Here is a 23,860-nt window from a genome sequence, read left to right on the forward strand (position 1 = left end):
TCACATATGACAGTATCCTACTGTCACTTACCAATAGAAGAATGCTCGTCCGCACATGGCACCTGTCAACGTGGTACTTAGGTACTCCCTTGGCCACGAAGATCTCCAGAGCGGTTTCCAATAGATAGCCTCTATGGCGGTCTGTGTGTGTGTGTGGGGGGGGGGGGGGGGGGGAACACATCAGCTTTATTACACTTCCCAACTGAATCGGCGCTAATGCATCCAGGCCAGACGAGTGCAACACCATATTGATACGTGGGCTCACACTCCCAGGGTCTTTGTAAATTTTACTTGACTGTTTTGATGTTAATTACATCATTTACCCTCTGAACACGTGAAGTTTCAATCTTTCCTTCTCTTCTTCTGGGTGCTTCACTTCTTTGTCAAGCAATGTATGATTTGATGCCAACAGAAATATCTGTGTTCTTATTCCCTCCGCATTAATTCTTGGGATCCTTTTCCTCACTTGTATGTTGTGTACAAGACAAAGTGACCGCTATATCTTTTGTCCCAGAATTACTTGTAGCAACATAGTTCGAGAGCCTTTGTTGAGCTTGGAGGGTATCGGTATGAAAAATTCAAGTTCAAGATTCGATACGATCTTTGGTTTCTTGATAATACAGATAGTGATCCTGATTACAAAGCAGAAAGTTCCCAAGAGTCATGTGCTTCGCTAGAAGAGGGTAGTAGTGCAGCATATAAGTATGATTCTGCCATAGTAATCAGCGACATAGCACATCAGTCAGACCCTAAAATCACTCAGAAAAACGGTGGAGGTAAAGAGGTACAAACCGCATGTACCGCAAGATGCACGTTTGTAACGTTTCAGTCACTTGTCAGAGTGGACGAAAATTTGTAAAACTACGTGCAAGGTGCAGCATTAAAAAATAAAGCAAGGACACAGGGGATTTATTCTAAAGACAAGGTCTCACTCAAGAAGAGTTAATCAAATATTTTCTCAAAACTAGGTAGAATGTAAATATTTTCTAATATTTTTCTTATCGATTAGTGTTAATTAACGAGGTTAGGTAAATGTATTTTATTGTTATTTAATTACGTCAATAACGACTTCCGTAACGCAATTAGAGATCCTTCTAAACGACTTACAGGCATCCGAACTGCAGTCCTTAACTAACATGGCAGAAAAGCACCACGAATTTCCAAGAGTCTTAAGCAAACTAATCAAAAGTTAATCCACTTTTCAGCCTTCTCTTTCCATAAACAATACAAGCTTATCACGAAATGACGCTTCAAACACATACCTCGAGGCTTCTGTTAAGTTCTTGCCGTATCCTTTGTCCCACCATTCACTAGTGCACTCTACTCCATGTGAGCTTGGAAGGTGTGGAGGAAAACGCTTGAAATTTTGAATAGTCGTTTAGAAGTACGCAGATAACGCAGTCGATAACAAACTTCTGCAAGAGGCAGAATGCTCACGAGTCCATTATCGCAAGAGATACAGATTCTGAGGTGAAGGCGATCTGCTCTCAGATCGTTACATGTAAACGTATTTTGTAGTGCAGTCTCGTCTTCCAATAGTATTCCAGAAGTAATTAAAATTTCGTGAATAGTTAGAACTAAAGTTATTGTAAAGGAACCACTAGCCCAGGAAACAAAGATGACATAAAAAAACATTTATGTTTTTAATTTGTTAAGATTTGTATTATTTTCATTTTATTTCTCGTTGCTTCTGTTCTTAGGATGACTTTCAGTTGCTGTTACAATTTGTTAGAGGGACACACTTCGCTTTGCACCCTCCGTTGTCCTTATAGGAAATGCACCTAGTGTTCGTCTGGCATAAGGTGTATGCACAAGCGTTTGGTTCGCACTGCTCTGCCACCTGCAACAGAAAAGAAACGTAAATCAGTGTTACAAAAGGTCGACCAGCAACCTGTCTCACTGACTACTCGGACGTTGCGCTTTACCAAGAGAAACATAGTGAAAAATGTAAAACACAAAAAGCTGAATATCCGTGAGATTTGACCAGAGAGAGATCTTCTGTATACCACTTTGTCTTATTAACAGAAGCGACTTCATGGTGACAGCTAGCACAGAAAATACACGTAACACACTCCACCACAGTACATGTATATTTATAAAACACTGAACGGCTACCGCGCACAAAATTGCCCCATTTAACTGACGTTTTTGCGATAATTTTCGAGTTCTAGGAACTCGCTTTCAGGCATATCGGAAATGCAATGAACGAAATACTTAACCAGTGATTGACCTAAGTTGTACAGTACAGTTGACATTAAACTTTTAATGTTTTTGTGTGGAGTTTGGTTCTACCAATGCAGTTAATATTGTCTGATTATCTGGAGTTTCTTGTAACGTATGCGAAAAAAATACTGATTATTATACTATGCCCACAATTACCACGTTTGCCCTGTGATATTAATTAACAGCCTTACGTATTGTCGATGTGATACCATTTGTTTGTATGCTGACTATTAGTGTGGTACGTTTAGGGACCACAGATGTGACTTCCCGTGTACTCTTGCCTTGTGCCAACATGCTAGTCAGTCTGGGAACCTTAGGGGTAGGATTATTAGAGGATGAGGAGTTGATCCAAGAGAGAGCTTTCGGAAGGACCGGTGTTCGAGCCTCCGTACAGCCATTCAGATCCAGCTTTTCAGCGTTTTCCCGAATGTCGCGGTGTTTCCTTACAAGGGGACACAGCCGGTTTCCTTCCCCACCTTTCCCCAGTCCGGTCTTATGCTCCACGTCTAACTGTCCTCGTTAACGATGGAACATTAAACCCCACTTTTCCTTCCTGCCAAAGAAGAGAAGGGCAGCTAGTGTCATCACGGTTTTGTTTGAAACATCCCCTTAGATTAATTAAGAATAACAGTGCTGGAAAAACTCTTACGTTATTTGATTTTAAAACAGCTGAGCAAAACTCAACGTACTCAGACAGTATTCTCTTTACTTATTCTGATCATCACTAAACTGACACACAATATGTTTAGCGCAACGCAATCTGACTTTCAATACTCCCTACAAGGAAATGGCCCTGACTAACAATAACGTATACCTTTCATGAATCACTTACCTCACAAAAATCTTCGTTATTCGAACTACTGCAATATAGCGAGCGCCAATACTGCCAGCTAAATAAAAGATTCTAACTACTGAAGGCACTAACTTCTGACAGGCATAGTTAGCAAATGAAAGATTCTGATAGAGAACAAACAATGTTTCCAGAACGAGATTTTCACTCTGCAGCGGAGTGTGCGCGTATATTAAACTTCCTGGCAGATCAAAACTGTGTGCTAGACCGAGACTCGAACTCGAGACTTTCGCCTTTCGCGGGCAGGTGCTCTACCAACTGACCTATGCAAGCACGACTCACGCCGCCTCCTCACAGCTTCACTTCTGCCAGTACCTCATCTCCTACCTTCCAAACTTTACTGAAGCTCTCCTGCGAACCTTGCAGAACTAGAACTCCTGAAAGAATGGATATAGCGGAGACATGGCTTAGCCACAGCCTGGGGGATGTTTCCAGAATGAGATTTTCACTCTGCAGCGGAGTGGAAGGTAGGAGTCGCGGTACTGGCAAAGTGAAGCTGTGAGGACGGGGCGTCAGTTGTGCTTGGGTAGCTCAGTTGGTAGGGCGCTTGCCCGCAAAAGGCAAAGGTCCCGAGTTCGAGTCTCGGTCCGGCACACAGATTTAATCTGCCAGGAAGTTTCAACAAACAATGTATTTACCTTACTAGCGTTCAAAAGTAATAATATACATATAATTTTGTGACATCCAATTAAACAAATTTCCTTTCTCTGACGGACACACGTCTAGATCGTCCGCTCAAAACTCTGGCACCTCTCTCGCCACATCCACCACTGCTGGCGGCTCACCTCCAACTGCGCAACGCTACGCGCTGTTCACATCCAACTGCCGAACATTACAATAGCGAATATTCCAACAATGAGTCCAACCAGTCACAGACTGCACACAGCGCAGTCAGCGATTTTCATACAGAGCGGTACGTGGCGTTACCAACATAAAAACCTAAACAGCCTTCTTCCATGTTTTGTTAGAGCGAGAATGTCACGAAGAACCTCGTGCAAATGACGTTAAAACAGAGGCATTGTGCCTCACTCAAAGAGGTTTACTATAAAATTTAAGAAACCGTACACTACAAAAGGAGTCAACCATCATGTTTCTTCCTTTCACCTATTGCTCTTGAAATAATCGTCAGGGTCAAAACAGTGCGCTATTCAGGAACGGGAAAGAGAAATGGCGGGAGGGCGGACGACGAATGTACAACGATAGTGGCACACGAAGGACCACCTACCAACCACCATAAAAATGTTACAGGAGTGTAGCTGAAAATGTACTTTTTTATTATTATTTCTGTTACATTACAGTCAAACTGTATTCCAGTACCTGGTGGAATTTTAAACGAGTTGTGGCTACCTCCCGTATAAGGGGGGGGGGGGGGGGGGGGGGGGGGTTGGACGTCAGACATTTTAATTTCCACTGTCTATACTTTTACAAATAAATTCATAAAACTTTGCCAGCATGACCAGAAAGGATTCAGGATTCATACTCATAGCAGTGGAAGTTGGCTGCATTTGTTGCTGTAGGTACACTTTTCTTCATAAGTACGAGAGATTCTTCGATGAATTTTGCACAGGATGCAAACCATACTTAAGGGTGTATGAAACTCTAGAATTTATTTACTTTATGAAAACCTGAATGAGCTGTTACATTTTAAACTTCATTTTTTAGAAAAAACCTCAAATTTTATAGTTAATTATCTAAATTTTTACCACAGTTTTAAGAGATTTGCACCTATAACAACAAATACAGCCAATAGTAAGTGAAAAAATGATGAAATTTCACATGTTAAAAAAATTTATTTTGTTACTTTTTTAAACTTCCACTGCTATGAGTATGAATCCTGAATCCTTTCTGGCCATGCTGGCAAAGTTTTATGAATTTATTTGTAAAAGTATAGACAGTGGAAATTAAAATGTCCTGTGGTGCCTCTCCTGCTCCAAGTCGGCCCGTCCGACGTCCTACCCCCCTTAATAGAGTGGTTTTCAGGAATGCTGGATCGTACAGTAGTCGATGCCAACTGATGTCACAAGTTGGTACTATGTTTCCTGGCATTCAGTGGTGTCGCTCAGTTTGTTTGAGGAATGGATAATCAGAGGGTCGTACGTAAGTCTCAAAAATGGCTTCTTACATTTTTTTTTTTTGCTTGACAAGGGGATACTAAAAATGTGTTCAAATACAGAAAATGCGAGACTCACTTGTCGGAAAAAAGTGCAGTAATGTGTGAATAACAGCACTGTATCTTCGTTCAAAAACTTGATAACAAAAACAACAGCAACAGTGATACATGTCATATATCAGTCAGGCATTATGTCTGTGAGGGAATCAGTGACGAATAGTAACTCCTTTATATTGTACAGTGCCTGACAAAAAAAGTGAAGCACCTAGAAGAAATTGTCGGATTGTCAATATAACTTTGTACTTGTAGACACAATTGCCACGTATGTAAACGATCAGAGTTGCAGTTCTCTGTTATAAATAGAACGGCCAACAGTGCGCATTACTGTTGTTCGTGTTTAGTGTTGTTACCAGTCCTGAGAAAGGGCGGGAACAGCGTCTGACACTGAGAGCTCACAATGAAGGACACGGAGATGCTACGTAGTTGTGTGAGACAGCGTTATCAGCAACTGGTAGAGTAGTAGACTTGCCTCCCAGTGTCGTACACCGGGAAACGTAACTAAGTTTCGGCTGAACAGGCTACAGATGCGATTCATAATTACCAGCCTTAGAAGATACATAGCAGTGAACCAAAACAGTTCTCCCCAGAACTACTTGACAAAGGACTTGGGGGATACTCTGCGGCTCTTACAACTAAACATAGAACGAATAAGGGGACCAAAAGGTCATAATCTGACTCAAATAACAACTGAAAATGAGGTGGATATCATATTACTATAGGAAACTCACTGCTCAAATGAAATCCAGCTTCATTCCACCTGTAAGATATCTGGCTATATACGTTAGTTGCTGCCACATATCACTCAAGCTATGTATCTGCAACGTCCATCAAGAATGACGAATGTAACAGATGCCCAAACAAAAACAGAAAATAACATCTATAACATCAGGCTGAAAGGGGCCAACACATGGATTGTGGGCATCCATAAGACCCAAGACAATCACGGATGAAAGAAGATGATCAAGATATCGAACACCTGGTAGCAGTAACTGGAGACTTCAACAGGCGTAACACACAACGAGGCTACAGAAAACGGATGAAGATGGCACGAAGGTATCGGAAGGGCTAAAATGGAACGTCTTTTCTTATTATTCGACGGGAAGGACAAGTGGACATTCCACTCAGCTAGATGGGCTCAAAACAGCAATCCAGACCTCTGTTATTGTTATCACCCACAACAAAGAACTACAGTTGCAGAGCAGCAGGAAGGTGCACATGATTTTCCGAAAAGCTACCACAGACCTGTTTTGGTGAAACCAAATAGTCAGGTCTGTACCAAACCCACAATGGAACAATTGGGAAAAATTCTCTGAAGAGATTGACTATATTATCCAGTTCATTATCGCTAAAGTTAGGCATTATGACCGCTTTGACAGACTAATTCATTTGATTGCCAGAAAACATATTCGAAGGAGCTATATGGAGAACTAGATCCCCGAATGGAGTCCTAGATGCCAGCAATTGTATGCAGAATTTCAGACGACTCAAGACACCGAGCTAGCACATGAGCTGATCTCTGCTCTAGAGTCAATTAGGCAAAATAGACTGAGGGATCTAACAGAAAACATGTCTTTCCAACACTCAGGCAAGAAAGCATGCAAGTTATAAGAAAGCTGCTAGTGACACAAGAGCTAACAACACCTTACCAGACAAAATAAATCCTAACGAAATAGTAGCTAGGATTGTCGGTGTAGCCGGCCGGAGTGGCCGAGCGGTTCTAGGCGCTTCAGTCTGGAACCGCGCAACCGCTACGGTCGCAGGTTCGAATCCTGCCTCGGTCATGGATGTGTGTGATGTCCTTAGGTTAGTTAGGTTTAAGTAGTTCTATGTTCTAGGGGACTGATGACCTCAGATGTCAAGTCCCATAGTGCTCAGAGCCATTTGAACCATTTTTTGATTGTCGGTGTAAAAAGAACGACAAGAAACAACAACAAACAGAAAGTCAAAGGAGTGAAACATAAGCTAGAGTCTAAAATTTCTCAAGCACAGCCATCCCAGTTTGCACAAAAAATCTCTACAGCCGAAGATGCTGCAGCCTTAGACATCTTCAAACCTTGTAAAGCTGCTGGTTTTGATGGCATATATCCTGAGATCCTTAAACATGCTGGTCAAGGTGCAGTGCAGCGGCTAGCTGCACTGTTTAACGATGTTGTCGTAAGAAGCAGACTGCTTTTTAAGAGAATGAAGATACTTACCATCCTGAAGAAATGGCCAAAATCTGGTAACAACCCCGAAGGTTATAGATCTGCTGCCTTCCGACTGGAGAGAGTACTCTACAATAGGACAGCACCAATTATCATGAAACACATATCCCTAGAACAGATTGGCTTTAGACCAGGCCACAACTGCAGCTATCAAATGCTGTGATTGACAACTTACATAGAGAAGGGCTCGGATGATCAGAAGAAAACAATGGCCGTATTTACTGACTTAACATCAGCTTACTATACAGTGTGGCAGAAAGGCAATCTTCTCAAATTCTGTAGAACAACTCCATGTAGAAGAATTGCACAACTACTCAATAATAAGCTGTCCAACAGAAATTCCAAGTTCACCTCAGTGTTCAAGTTTCGGAGATGAAAATTTTAGTGACGGACTACCTCAAGGATCCCGCTACCTTTCAATCTATCTGTTCCCGAGTTACCAAACACGAAAGCAAGAACATTTATCCATCCTGATGAAATAGCATTCGTAACGCAGTCTACTGAGTTTACTACTTCAGAAAGGATCTGACTCTGGATTTGCGAACTCTAGATGATTTTTTAATGTTTGACGACTGAAAGTAAATGAAAACAAAACTGGATCTTCCACCTTCCATCCGAATAACAGGCATGCTGGCTATAAACTGCGAACTACATTCAGAAATCAGTTGCCGTCATATAAACCTTCCCCAAAATATCTTGACGTGATCCTGGATCGCTCACTAACATACAGAAAACACCGAACTGAAACAGTCACAAAATAAGAACTAGAAACAACATATTACACAACCTCTCTGGAACAAGTTGGGCAGCTAAGGCGTCAGTTCTGAAAACAACTGCCCTCTCACTTGTATGTTATGTCGGTGAATACTGTTGCCCACTATGGTTGAATACTGCTCATACAGACATGGTCTCTACACAACTGAATGTGGTCATGAGAAGTATATGTGGCACAATAAAATCCACACTCCAGAATGTGTTCTGTCTAATATCAACCACCGAAGATACGACGTCGAGCTGTGCTGGGAGAATGGGAGAAATGCTCCAGAAATCGCGAGCTTCCACTACGCCACGAGTGTCGCGCCACTCAAAGGCAACGGCTTTAGACTAGGAAACCCTCCTTAAGAATTGGAAAAAGGCTCACTTCTGAAGGAATCCAGCTAGAAACAGCAAGGCGAGATGAGTGATTCGCAGCTAATCCTGACTGTGGTCTCATTGTCGATCCTCCACGACCCCCCCCCCTGGATGCCACTTACCTAGGCTGCGGACCACCCTATGTCGCACAAGTACCGAGCACGAACAATATCAGGGCTAGAAGTGCGAGTGAGTTCAAATGGTTCAAACGGCTCTCAGCCCTACGGGACTTATGAGGTCATCAGTCCCCTAGAACTTAGAACTACTTAAACCTAACTAACCTAAGGACATCACACACATCCATGCCTGAGGTAGGATTCGAACCTGCGACCGGAGTGGTCGCAAGGTTCCAGACTGTAGCGCCTAGAACAGTGCGAGAAGGGAATCGCCAAAAGTGCCAAGTGTGACTGCGGGCACCAGTGACAAACAATACACTACATGTCCAATATACATGAGGTCTCTGAGGATGCAGTCTCCTTGATGGAAATTTTAGATATAAACCTACAACCAATTGCTTCCAGATATTTAAAGAACTTTCCTAACGATTACAAACTTAGAATCTCTATTCTATTTATCAAAATTGCCTTTATTCTTCTATGTGTAATTCATCCAATTGTTCTTTTTAAATTTATTCTATCAAATGGATAATATTGTCTTATCGACTTAATCTAAGACTTTCCCAATCAGGAATGAATGTAATTTATTTTATGTGTACTTTACGTATACTGTATTACCATTAACACCACTGCAGTTCAATCCAAGTAGTATATTATCGATGCCAGACGCAATAAAAGCACTACTCAGGATGACCTTCGTGGGCGACCGTGGAGGCGACCTGGAGAGAGATCCCTGTCACCCAATGTTTTGGAGAGGCACATCAGCATTACACCTAGTGTCATTCTGTTGGGAGGCATCGGGTATGACTACAGGTCACATCTGACAGTGATTGTGAGCATTCTCAACTGTACAACGGTACGTCACAAACATCCTACGTCCTCGTGCGTTACCGCCCATGCTACGGAACGATGCTCGTCCACACACTGCATGTGTCTCTACAAACTGCACGCGTGATGCTGAGGTACTGTCGTGGCCAGCAAGTTCCGCAGATCTGTCCCCGGTAGAATGTATGTATCAGACCAGCTCTGATGTCAACTTCACAGTGCTCAATGTCCAAGACGTCAAGGATAACTTACGACAGTTTTAGACCATTGTGCCTCAGGAAAGGATAAAATGGCTTTACGACAGCTTAATCAAGATGAGAGGGGGTGCAACATTATAGTGACATGTAAACTCATACTGCGAACTTCATTATCAGTTTATCTCAGTTTTGTAATCATTGAATTAACATCAAATACTCTCACAACCCGTGGTGTTTCTTTCGTTTCCGCTCCTACGTGCTTCACTTTTTTATGTCAGGTTGTGTATTTGCAGCCTATAGTCTCAACTACAATATTGCCATAGCAAATACATGCATTACCAGCAGGGAATACAGCGACCGTTGTAGTTAATGTGTCATTACCCGCAAGAGGTTGAGTATTATTTCATTTATTTGATAGTTTCGCTCATCGGGCTCGTACATCCTCACATATTCATTGGCCTGGTGGTTAAATGTTTAAAGCACCGCGGGGCACCATCATCAACACAAACACTTTGTGTTGACTGTGATGCCGCGTGATGTCAGCTATTTTGGAATGAAGAACACTTTCTGACTGACTCCACAATAAGGTCCTATTTTTTCTTCATCGCCAGACCCACATTGCCCTTAGTAGGGCTGTGGCATCCGAACATATAATTCTTCATCCATGCTCGGTGCCGCTTCGAAAACAAGTACTTCAGATATCCGCATAGGTTAGTGAAGCAGAGAGAACTGGCAGACCAGGGAATGTGGAAGAATGGAAGAACGATTAATGTCGAACGTCCGTTTGACAACACTATCATCAGAGACCTAGCACGCGCTCAGATTGGAGAAGGATGAAGAAGAAAATCCTCTGTGCACTGTTAAATGAATCTTCCAGGAATTTGTCGTAAAAGATTATGGGAAGTCACGGAACCAAAATCTAGATGATCAGGCAGTGCTGTGAACAGTCATGTACCAGAATACGAGTTCATTCCAGCCACCCTTATTTAGTATTTCTGCTTTTCCGTAAATCGCTAAAAACTGTGCCGAGTTTGTTTCCTTACAGAAGTACATGACCCATTTCCTTCCGTATCCTTCCCGAATCGGCTCTCCAAAGACTCTCGTCGACTAAACGTTAAGCCCTTCGTTTCATTTCATTTCGCATGCGTTCGCAAATATTAAAGATATGCTATGTATTAAGAGGACGATTCCAATGTTTTAATGCGAGGATTAAATTATTATAATGGTAATAATTCCTCACCGCAGTTGAAGGCAGTATAACAGCAACCAGCAGCACGGCCAAGATGAAAAAACTCATCGACTTCCTTTCCATGTTGATCCACCAGTAGCAGCGTTTGCAACTTTCTGTAAGAAAACGATACCATTCGCTTCTAAGAGACCTTTCACAGACATGACATTCAAATGACTCAGATACAATAACAAACTGCAGGTGCATTTTGCACTTCACTGGAACTCCACTGTTTCTGTAAGCACATATTATCATTTCATTTTAAATAGTCTTTGCCATTTCTCAATACCTCAAACTCACTTGCAATTATCATAAAGTGGGTGATATTGATGCCTTTGCGGATCTGACGTTGTGAACGACAAGTCAGAAAGTGCTGATATGACAGACAAACCGTAACTATATTCCTTTGGTCTCATTTTGTTACTTGCAGCAATTTCCTTAGCAATATAGTATAGACACTATACATTGTAGAATCAGTTGTAGTCTCCTTGCAATGAAGTTCAATGTAATCATCTTCCTCATTAATTGTTGAATATACCTCATAAATATTTACGATCAGTACGTACTGGGAGATGAAGAAGCTTCCACAGGACAGAGTACCATGGACAGCTGCATCAAACCAGTCTCAGGACAACAACACATTTCATTGTTAGCTCTTTGTTTTCTATGTCTTCAATGGGAATGTTTTCATCTTTTTAGTTTTGTGAATTAAATTGTAAATACTGAACTGCTGAATTCATTTATGATATATTCAGAATAAGGTTCGTCCATCTGATATAAACTAAAGCACAGGAGCATTACTAAATAGGGCGCAACCTTTCCGAATGGCAATTTTTCATTCTGGATACCATTATTATTCAACTGTCCACGTACCCTCATTTTACCTCATTTTGGTGTTATTGTTCTCTGTTACAGATGCGTTATCCTACATACCCTTATGAATCCTTCTGATCACTTTGCAAGTCGAAGGAAAGAAAATAGTATTAGTCGCAAACTGAATATGTTACAAATAAAACCTTAAGATGATTACCGCTTCTTCATTTCAGTCTAAAGGCTTAAAACCGCTTTCCAAAACAAAAGGAATATTCCACCACTTTTCCTAGTCTTTCTTCAGTTCAGAATTACATACGTATGTCCAAAGGGAACGGTGATGGACCTTAGGTACAGAAGAGACTGGAACAGCACATTACGTCCACATGCAAGACCTTTTTATTGGTCTTTTTCACTGACGCACATGTACATTACCATGAGGGGTGAGGTACACGTACACACGTGGTTTCCGTTTTCAATTACGGAGTGGAATAGTGTGTGTCCCGACATGTCAGACCAATAGATGTTCAATGTGGTGGCCATCATTTGCTGCATACAATTGCAATCTCTGGCGTAATGAATGTCGTACACGCCGCAGTACATCTGGTGTAATGTCGCCGCAGGCTGCCACAATACGTTGTTTCATATCCTCTGGGGTTGTAGGCACATCACGGTACACATTCTCCTTTAACGTACCCCACAGAAAGAAGTCCAGAGGTGTAACATCAGGAGAACGGGCTGGCCAATTTATACGTCCTCCACGTCCTATGAAACGCCCGTCGAACGTGTACCTTACCCCTCATGGTAATGTACATGTGCGTCAGTGAAAAAGACCAATAAAAAGGTGCTAGCATGTGGACGTAATGTGCTGTTCCAGTCTCTTCTGTACCTAAGGTCCATCACCGTTCCCTTTGGATCCCTACGTAATTCGGTCCTCTCCGATACACACGATTGAACATCGGAGGAGTGGTACTCAAGCGTCAACTTTAGGTTACAATATCTCCGGATGTAATTAACATTTTACAATGCAACAAACGGCACTGATTACGTATTTGTTTACATGTTCAGATGTGCTAACAAAACTAACGGGGTCCCAGTTAAAAAAACGTAGGTTTGTGTTAAAAAACATACTTTCGTGCATTTTTTTATGTATTAACCAATTACACTAGCCCCTCTCCCCACGTTCGGTCTGTGGAATCGACTCGTCAGTATTTGATGTGGTTTACGAAATATATCCAGCGGTAACGTTAGGTGACTCACCCTGTATAATGTCTTCATCCTGTACCATTATTGTAGATGATGATGTATAAACTGATATAGGCAGGCCCATTTGCAGATTTATCAAGAGCTTTCAGCGTAAAATTCCTCAAGATGCAGTGACATGTTTACTCAAAAACAATAATTCCAAAGCAAATTGGTCATACGTGTCACTGCTTCTTCCTGTAAAGTTATTTACTTACAAACTGCTAGTGTTTCGTTACGCAACATCCATCTCTCGAACAATTTCCTTTGCTTCTCTCGTTTAAAGTTCAATGTTTTTTTAGACGACTAAGGGGCAACACTGAAACAAGAGAATTACGTACACGATAATGAGCGGCAAGGACATTGCTGTTGAATGTATATCTACATTTTATAACTAACTCCAATGCAGTCACAAATAGAGGCACAGGTAAATAAATATTATTTATATTCGCTTGCTAAAAATTATGCATCTTAATACAAAGGAGCCAAAGTTGAAGTACTTGGTTCTCTTAAGCAAATATCACTTACATCTTTTCAGATAATTTTTCTTGTGCTATAATCATGAACTGAAGGCTTCATTTTTCAAGGAAAAATTTTTACCAATGAGCAGCTGAATTTTATGAAGCCTAGTAGAAATCTGAGATAGGAATATAGGCATAGCGTAAACCTCTGAAAACTCAAACTGTTCGGTTGTATTTGTGGTTTTCCTTGTTGTAGCGATATATAATCTTTCAGTCTCAGGATCATATTTCCGTTACCTAACTCAACGGAAATAACCACCAAGACTCCGATAAAAGAAAAAATACCAGTGTTTGTAATTACACAGGCACACAACGTAACTGCAGGTATATCTTTACAAGCAATTGACATGCCTAGGCTTCGAAACTGAGTTGTCAGCAAAGTACAAACGTGGACGAAACGTCAGTCTAAAGATTAATTTTTTTTTTTTTTTTTTTTTTTTTACAAATGAACTCACGTCATTGTTACACACTTTATGAGATTACACCCACAAGCTCCTTACAAAGAAAATTCTTCGTGACACACAGTACCAAAATCTGACAACAGTGGCATTTCTTGTAATTTTTTTGAACGACTTCGATTGAAACTGTGAGGCTAGGTAGCCTGCCTCGTTTTCTTTAGTTTCCTACTTGCGTCTTGTACCTTTAAATGCGGTGAATAATATTATTTTTATTTTTAATTTTCTTATTTGTAATATTATGGCACAGTAAGTGTGAGTAGTTGTTCGGTGTAAAAGCAAGATGTTAAGAAATAAGGTTTGACTTCCAGAGTACTTTGAATGTTCTTCTTAATGGTGGGCATAGGAGTGACATTCAGACATCAGAGAAACTATTTTTCAGACATTTGCGCAGCACATACTCTCAGGACAGTATGTACTGGAAAATGTGTTAGAAGCTTATTACGCATAATATAGATAGCAAAAACTTATTAGCCCCTCACAAAATAGTTTCAGAGCAATAGTTACACTACGGCACACATTCTTTGGCAACTGTGGCGTAGTAGTAACATCCGGAGCTATTATTGAAGAGGAGGTCGCACAGAGAAAAAAAGGTGAATATTACTCTTTTTACGGCTATAAAAAGGCTGAACTGCGTTAAAGACAATTCCTGTCAGTCTGAAAAGAGGTGAGCAAATTGAAGCCATTAATTCCAAATAGCACAACGCCATCTTTTGGAGTTATTGATATTAGTGTATTCATCCCACGCTATACAAATGATTAACAGCCAGAACAGCACAAAATTTTGAACAAAGTCTTGGGATAGCGATATGCACATATACAGATGGCGATAGTATCGCTTACACAAGGTATAAAACGGTAGTGCATTGGTGGATCTGTCATTTGTATTCAGGTGATTCTGAGTAAAAGGTGTCCGACGTGATTAAGAAGACTTTGAACGCGGAATTAAGACTGAACGCAGAATGGTATTGGGAGCTAAACGCATTGGACATTCCATTTCGATAATTGTTAGTGAACCCAATATTCCGAGATCCGCAGTGTAAAGAGTGCGCCAAGAGAACCACATTTCAGGCATTACCTCTCACGAAGGACAGTGCAATAGCCGACGGTCTTCACTTAACGACCGAGAGCAGCGGCGTTTGCATAGCGTTGTCAGTGATAATAGACAAGGCAACATTGCATGAAATAACCGCAGAAATCAATGTTGGACAGTGCGGCGAAATTTGGCGTTAATGGGCTATGGCAGCAGACAATCGACGCGGGTGCCTTTGTTAACAGCACGACATCGCCTGCAGCGCCTCTCCTGGGCTCTTGGCCATATCGGTTGGACCGTACATCTACATCTACATACATACTCCGCAATCCACCATACGGTGCGTGGCAGAGGGTACCTCGTACCACAACTAGCATCTTCTCTCCCTGTTCCACTCCCAAACAGAACGAGGGAAAAATGACTGCCTATATGCCCCTGTACGAGCCCTAATCTCTCTTATCTTATCTTATCTTTGTGGTCTTTCCGCGAAATATAAGTTGGCGGCAGTAAAATTGTACTGCAGTCAGCCTCAAATGCTGGTTCTCTAAATTTCCTCAGTAGCGATTCACGAAAAGAACGCCTCCTTTCCACTGAAGACTCCCACCCGAGTTCCTGAAGCATTTGCGTAACACTCGCGTGATGATCAAACCTACCAGTAACAAATCTAGCAGCCCGCCTCTGAATTGCTTCTATGTCCTCTCTCAATCTGACCTCATCGGGATCCCAAACACTCGAGCAGTATTCAAGAATAGGTCGTATTAGTGTTTTATAAGCGGTCTCCTTTACAGATGAACCACATCTTCCCAAAATTCTACCAATGAACCGAAGACGACTATCCGCCTTCCCCACAACTGCCACTACATGCTTGTCCCACTTCATATCGCTCTGCAATGTTACGCCCAAATATTTAATCGACGTGAATGTGTCAAGCCCTACACTACTAATGGAGTATTCAAACATTACGGGATTCTTTTTCCTATTCATCTGCATTAATTTACATTTATCTATATTTAGAGTTAGCTGCCATTCTTTACACCAATCACAAATCCTGTCCAAGTCATGTTGTATTCTCCTACAGTCACTGAACGAAGACACCTTCCCGTACACCACAGCATCATCAGCAAACAGCTGCACATTGCTATCCACCCTATCCAAAAGATGATTTATGTAGATATAAAACAACAGCGGACCTACCACACTTCCCTGGGGCACTCCAGATGATACCCTCACCTCCGATGAACACTCACCGTCGAGGACAACGTAGACGGCTGGAAAGCCACGGATTGGTCAAACGAGCCCCGATTTCAATTGCTATGAGTTGACGATAGGGACAGTGAGCGGCGTAGACACCACGAAGCCACGGGCCCAAGTTATCAACGAGGCACTGTGCAAGCTAGTGGTGGCTCCATAATGGCGTGGACTGTGATTAAGTGGAATGGGCTGGGTCCTCTGATCCAACTGAATCGATCGTTGATAGGAAATGGTTAAATGGAGACCGCTTTCAGCGACGGAATTTTTGTGGATGACAATGCGCCATGTAACCAGGCCACAGTTGCTCGCGATTGATTTGAAGAAGATTCTGGACATGAATCCCATGGAACATTTATGTGACACCTGGACGGCTATAGAGGCAGCATGACTCAGTATTTCTGCAGGGCTGTTCCAGTGACTTGCTGAGTCCATGCCACGTCGAGATGCTGCACTATCCCGGGCAAGATGAGATCCGACACGATATTAGGAGGTACCTCATGACTTTTGTAGTCTCATTTTATAGAGGTAATGATACTCATAACAGCTTAGGTCCATCAACTACTGCTTTTTTGATTATTAGTAGAAGTGATGCATTTCATTCCACTGAGTTTGCCTGCCTAGTGACGGAAATTTTGCCCGTATACAACTCAAGAAAAGAAAGCAAGATACTGACTGCACACCAAATCAGTGGGTTAAGATGATGCAGGAAGGTGCTAATAGTATAAGCGTTGTCGATACTGAGCAATCCATGATTGAAGATTATGAAACACTTTGTCCAGTTTCCAGGGCTCTCGAGTGTCCAGCCGGATGCGATCGATGAAGTCCCACGACATTTCGGCGAATAACCTTTCCGCCATCATCAGGTGGTTCTGATGGAATGATCTGTCTGCGTATTGTCAGTGTTATTTATGTCCGTCAGTCGGGCTTCGATTTCCTGCGCCGACATGTCGGCCGCTGCAATCGGACCGTCGGCGCAGGGAATCGAAGCCCGACTGACGGACATAAATAACACTGACAATACGCAGACAGATCATTCCATCAGAACCACCTGATGATGGCGGAAAGGTTATTCGCCGAAATATCGTGGGACTTCAACGATCGCATCCGGCTGGACACTCGAGAGCCCTGGAAACTGGACATACGCCGGGAAAGCCTCCGATCACACTTATGTCCAGTTCGAAAAAACCTGTTCCTCTGACAAATAATCAAGGGAAGTGCAAAACGACGACAAATAAAAACACTGAGTACCATTATAATCGTGTGACTGTAAGTAATACTATAAGTAGTCTTGTCACCGATAGATATTAGTTCAGACAGAAACGGATCCGTAATGATCGGATGCTTAAATGTGGTTAGGAAAATGACAAACAAATAAAAGCTCCTAAAGCAAAGGACATCGGTAAGTGTGCAGCAGCCATTAATCAACAAAACACATCATCGCTGATACTTTGAGGAGCAGATGGAGAAATACATAACACAAAATGAAAAATACGTTGATTCGGAAAGTGAAGTCTGGGATTCAGGTTAAAAGTGGCAATATGTTTACAGTTCATACTTTCGTAAAAAAATTTAGGTCAAAATAAACAAATTTCCTTTCTTGATAACTTAAGCAAAGATCCCTTAGTGGGAAGCTGCGCAACGTGGAATACAGTGACTTCCAAAATAACACAAAAACAAGATTTTTTTAAGCATTTTTAGGGATCCGTGCCTCAACCTCTAAAAACTAAGCCCTTACAGGATCGATTTGTTGTCCGACTGTCTGTCCGACTGTCAAGAATCTTTTTTTCTTAGGAATGGTTTGACGTATCAAATTCAAATTGATGTCCCATGTTTAGGTCTATAGTTCCTCGGCGGCGTAAAAATTTTAAGCTCCTAAGTCACTGTAACTAAAAGATGCGGCTGTTTGTGTCACATATTTTGACACTAGAAAACTCACTCGTCAAAACCTATAGGTTGCCTCCCGTTGACCTAGAATCATGCAATTTGGCAAGAAGCAAGGTTTCACTGCACAAATAAAGGAAAAAATACGAACTTGTTAATTTGTAATTATTTAATATGAAAAAAAAATTCTCATTTTTTTATACGTCTGTCTGTCTGTCTGTCCGTCCGTCTGTTAAGCCCCTTTTTCTATTGAACAGTTTCGCTCATCAAGTTCAAATTTGTGTCACACAATAAAGTCCATCGTCCTTTCGCTGTGTGGAAATTGTAAGCCTCCAAGTGAATGCAGTCAAAAGATACGGCCGTTTATGTCACATATTTTGATACTCGAAAACTCACTCATCAAAACCTATACGGTGCTTCCCGTTGACCTAGGATCATGAAATTTGGCAAGAAGCAATGTTTCACAGTGCAAGTAAAGTAAAGTAAATAATCTGAAAACTGTCAAATTGAAATTATGTCACACTAAAAATATCTTTGGCCGTTCGTATATACATTGCATTCATCATCCGTCAAACGCATAACTGCATGTCAACACAAAATGTAAGTTGTGGTCATGTTTTAGTAAGTAAATAAATATACTTCTCTCTCTACATATAGAAGGTGAAGCACCTAAAACGTGCGGCGCCAATATTGTGGAAATGGAAAGTGCTATAGATGTGCGGTTTTCACAGAGTGGATGGGTAGTTAGGGGCTTGTATTGTTAACCAACATACTGATTGTAATGATACTTCGAAAGTGTATTTTTTGTGCAAACATACACTTTTTTACATGGAACTTTGCCTATTGACATGAACAAACTAAAAGTAGTGTAAATTAGAATGTCAGTGGTGTTCGTTGCAGGAGTCAAGTGGGAGTCGTTTACGAGATATCATATTGTGCAAAGTTTTCACACCAACACTTGTTTGTGCCATTCAACCCGTGTAACTGCAAGATACGATGTTGTTATGTTTGCTGACTGTGTGCTTGCGTGTTGCCTGAGTGTATCGCGACTTGCTAGTTACTTAATGTGTGACAGCCCAAGCAATAGATCGTGAGTGGACGAGATGTTTACCGGTGCAGAAAAAGCCGACATACTCGTGGTGTATGGAGAATGTAAGAAGAGTACAGTTCGTTCTTGTATGCAGCAAGATATCCCAATAAATTTCAGCCATCTCGGCAGTTATTTATCAACCTCTTCAACTAGTAACGTGAAAGTGGTAGTTAACATTAGGCAGAAGGAAAAAGGTTAGAAGAGGGGTAAATTAACATTTTTGCTGCTGTTGCGGTTGATCTGCACGTTAGTTCACGGCCGGCCGCGGTGGTCTCGCGGTTCTAGGCGCGCAGTCCGGAACCGTGCGACTGCTGCGGTCGCAGGTTCGAATCCTGCCTCGGGCATGGATGTGTGTGATGTTCTTAGGTTAGTTGGGTTTAAGTAGTTCTAAGTTCTAGGGGACTGATGACCACAGCAGTTGAGTCCCATAGTGCTCAGAGCCATTTGAACCATTTGTTATTTCACGCGCAAGTGCACGAGGAAGTGACATGAGTCAGGCAAGAGGCTTACGCATTCTCCATCGACATAGGTTCAATTCCTATCAAATCTCTCTTCATCAGGAGCTGCATGAGAACGATCACGAGATTCGTATTAACTTCTGTACACGGGCATTACGACGGGATACTCCAGATGTATCACGTATCATGTTCAGAGATGAAGACACATTTAGCAATCATGACCAGGTCTATTGACAAGCCCCGTTGGCTACGGCAGGCGGAACATCAGCGTCCATGGAGTGTATACGTGTGGTGTGTGTAGTGCAGCATCAGCTCATACGCCCGTTTTTCATAGACGGGACACTGAACCAGTACATGTATCGCAGCCTCCTAATCGACAATCTTCCACACATGCTAGAAGACGTTCCTCTGCTTACTAGGAGGAACTTGTGCCACCAATATGACGGCTGTCCAGCACATAGCGCAAGAAAATACTTCAGCATGTCTTCACGAATTCTTTGCAAACCGCTCGATTGGACGCAGAGGACCTGTACCTTAGGTGTCCCGTTCCCCAAATATGATGCCTGTAGATCTTTCTTGAGGGGAAAGCTGAAAGACGCTGTCTACAAGGACATACTAACTACGCCCGATACTATGCAACGACGTATTACTGCAGCCTGCTCGGACAAGTCCGCTGAAATGTTAGCATATGTGCAGCTGTCGTTCCATACCAGACTGGAAGCATGTATTGCAGCTGCTGTAGTCATTTTGAACACCACCTGTCATGGTCAATTATCTCGTTGCTGGTCAGAATCCACATAACTAGTGTGTGCACTTGTGTTGTTGTTTACTGTCTGCTACCACAGGTACCGTACAAGTGTCGGTGTGGGAACATACCAAAATACGATACCTCATTAACGATTCGCACTTGATTCCTTCTAAATTACCCTACTTTCTATTTGTTAATGTCAATACGCATTGTTCCATTTACAAAGTGTATGTTTTCAGAAAAAAATATACTTTCCAATGTTATTGCTGGCTGTGTGTTGGCTAACAATATGTTTACGTGACTACCAATCCGTTCTGTGAAAACTGCACATCAATAGCGATTTCCAATTTCACAATATTTGTGGTGCAAGTTTTAGGTGATACACCTAGTATAAACTGAAGTCCCCTGCTCGCTTTTTGTTGTATGTCCGGACTAGTCTGAGGAAATATATATATATATATCCAGTACAGAGACTGGTTTGATGCAGCTCTCCTTCCTACTCTATCCTGTGCAAGATTCATCATCTCCCAGTACCTACGGCAACCTACATCCTTCTGAAACTGATTAATGTATTCATATATATACGTAATTAATTTTGCTTGGAACCCTCAGTGCACGAGTGCCACTCTAACTTGGCCACGTTTTTCATACTGAAACCATTTATTTGATAATACTCGTATGAAACAAGATTATACAGTCATATATTAGTTAGCTGCACACAAAATATCACTGTAAGAAATTGAATTGTTTCAGAGATATTACGAAAATAATTAATTTTCTCAGAAGTAAGTTTACTGGATTTGCGGTGTTCCGGAAGGCTTCAACTATGTGTTGTAAATAAAAATGGTTAACCATGCACTGTACGCAATCTGTTCTGTTGTGTACTTAAAGCTATCTCACCAACTGAAAACGGCTGGTCAATGGTGGCCGAGCAAGTGGCTCGTCACAATACGCCAGTCACTACTCTTGATGAACTGTGGTATCGTGGTGAAGCTGCGTGGGCAGCTGTACCTGTACACGCCATCTAAGCTCTGTGTGACTCAATGCCCAGGGGTATCAAGGCCGTTATTACGGCCAGAGGTGGTTGTTCTGGGTACTGATTTCTCAGGATATATGCACCCAAATAGCGTGAAAATGTAATGACATGTCAGTTCTAGTATAATATATCTGTCCAATGAATACCCGTTTAAAATCTACATTTCTTCTTGGTGTAGCAATTTTAATGACCAGTAGTGTACTTAAAGCTAACTAACCTAAGGACATCACACACATTCATGTCCGAGGCAGGATTCGAACCTGCGACCGATGCAGCAGAGCGCGGTTCCGAACTGAAGTGCCTAGAACCGCTCGGCCACATCGGTAGGCCTTTATTAACGCTGATATGTTCTTCATATTATTTGATTAGTTTTGTCAAGACGTAGTACCTGTAACATGGACTTCCAGAACAAGTGCGGAAGTTAGTTTTATTCAAATAATTCAAGGTTTTTCTTGATACTCTGAGAAGATATGAGTGTCTGTGTAGATTTTCTTTTTAGCAAGAATGTAGTAATGCAATTATCTTTTGATTTGATGAAAATTAAACGAATTAGAGAGATATAGTTATTCCTTGAAAGTGCTATTTACTCTCTGAAATTCAATTTTTCGGTTGTAGGAGATACGTGTGTCCTAGGTGTCAGATACACATTTAAAGTCATGCGAAGACTTTTAAATAATTATCCGCTGCAAATTAATGGGGCTTTAACGTGTTGGCTCCTATTTGATGAACATTTGACCCGAGCCAGACCTATATTATTTGTGAAGCACTTGGGAGTTAGGTATTGGGACAGCTATCAGTTAAGGCGAATGATTTTAAAGTCCATTAAATACGAGAACCGATCCGCTGTAGGGCAGGTTGGATGCACATTGTGCAATACGAACAGACATGATCGATGCACAAAAGTGTTGCAGACTATGCTGTTGAAACAAATGAGGAACTTCTTTGCAATTCAGCTGTTATCAGTAATTTGTGATATACTGTAAAGAAAACATTAAAGAAAATTGACACAATGGCAAGAACAGGCATCTTAGAATAATTTATAGACTACGCTGAGATTTAGGAGTCATTTACTTTACAAAACACAGGCCAAAAAAAGCTTTAAATGTTCGGTAGTGATGAAGTAATGCGTACATACTACGCTTTTATTAATATTTGTAATCAGGATCAAGCTCCGTCCCACCTCAGCTTAAGGACAAAGATTTATACAGGGTGAACCCGAATTCCACCGACGACAATTACCATTATGTGTACAAGCGTTTCCGGACACAAATTCGATCGACAACCAAAGATGCGGTAGTCATGTATAAAAGATTCGAAATAAATTGATATATAATTGAGCATACTTCCGAAGTTTTGCCGATAGAATTCGTGTTCGTCTTTTATGTAGTGTTATAACTTCGCCAGGACTGTGCAGCTGCTTGGTAAACTGGAGTAAGAACCGTGGCGCATTCTTACTTGGCTGAAGGCTTGCCTCTGGCACGTGACGTGTTAACTCGGCAGCAGGTGGCGTCTGTTGCGAAGCCGTGAACTGTCAGGCTTTTATAGCCGCATGCGGTTGTTGTGCGCTTCGCTTTCTGGCTGGGGAATCACCTGCTCGTTATCTCACGCCCGCAGCTCACGTCCGTCGCATGGCCGCAGACTGTGTGCCTGACCACGGCCCCACTAGCTGGCTACCTGAATACACTGATCAGGGCCGGTTCACACAAGCGACGTATCATTATTATTTTCGTGGCATTCGATGAGTGATCTGATCATTCGGCCTCCAAATTCGTGGGATTTAAACCCAATCGAGAATATGTGGGATACTTCCATCGGGCTGTTCGCATCATACACTACTGGCCATTAAAATTGCTACACCATGAAAATGACGTGCTACAGCCGCGAAATTTAACCGACAGGAAGAAGATGCTGTGGTATGCAAATGATTAGCTTTTGAGAGCATTCACACAAGGTTGGCGCCGGTGGCGACACCTACAACGTGCTGACATGAGGAAAGTTTCCAAACGATTTCTCATACAAAAACAGCAGTTGACGTGCGTTGCCTCGTGAAATGTTGTTGTGATGCCTCGTGTAACGAGGAGAAATGCGCACCATCACGTTTCCGACTTTAATAAAGGTCGGATTGCAGCCTATCGCGATTGCGGTTTATGGTATCACGACTTTGCTGCTCGCGTTGGTCGAGATCCAACGACTGTTAGCAGAATATGGAATCGGTGGGTTCAGGAGGGTAATACGGAACGCCGTGCTGGATCCCAACGGCCTCGTGTCCCTAGCAGTCGAGATGACAGGCATCTTATCCGCATGGCTGTAACGGATCGTGCAGCCACGTCTCGATCCCTGAGTCAACATATGGGGACGTTTGCAACACAACAACCATCTGCACGAACAGTT

At 42.0% G+C, this 23,860-nt stretch overlaps 1 long non-coding RNA gene across 1 annotated transcript; it reads right to left on the reverse strand.

The window, feature by feature from the left end:
• Positions 1–1,634: 1,634 nt before the first annotated feature.
• LOC126262831 (uncharacterized) lies at positions 1,635–23,049 on the reverse strand. Its single transcript, XR_007546763.1, has 3 exons — positions 22,925–23,049; positions 10,957–11,060; positions 1,635–1,840 (listed from the first exon to the last, which is right to left on the reverse strand). It is a non-coding gene; the product is annotated as an uncharacterized LOC126262831 (long non-coding RNA).
• Positions 23,050–23,860: the final 811 nt, after the last annotated feature.

The sequence above is a fragment of the Schistocerca nitens genome, chromosome 6, assembly GCF_023898315.1.
Source record: "Schistocerca nitens isolate TAMUIC-IGC-003100 chromosome 6, iqSchNite1.1, whole genome shotgun sequence".
Lineage (NCBI taxonomy): Eukaryota > Metazoa > Arthropoda > Insecta > Orthoptera > Acrididae > Schistocerca > Schistocerca nitens.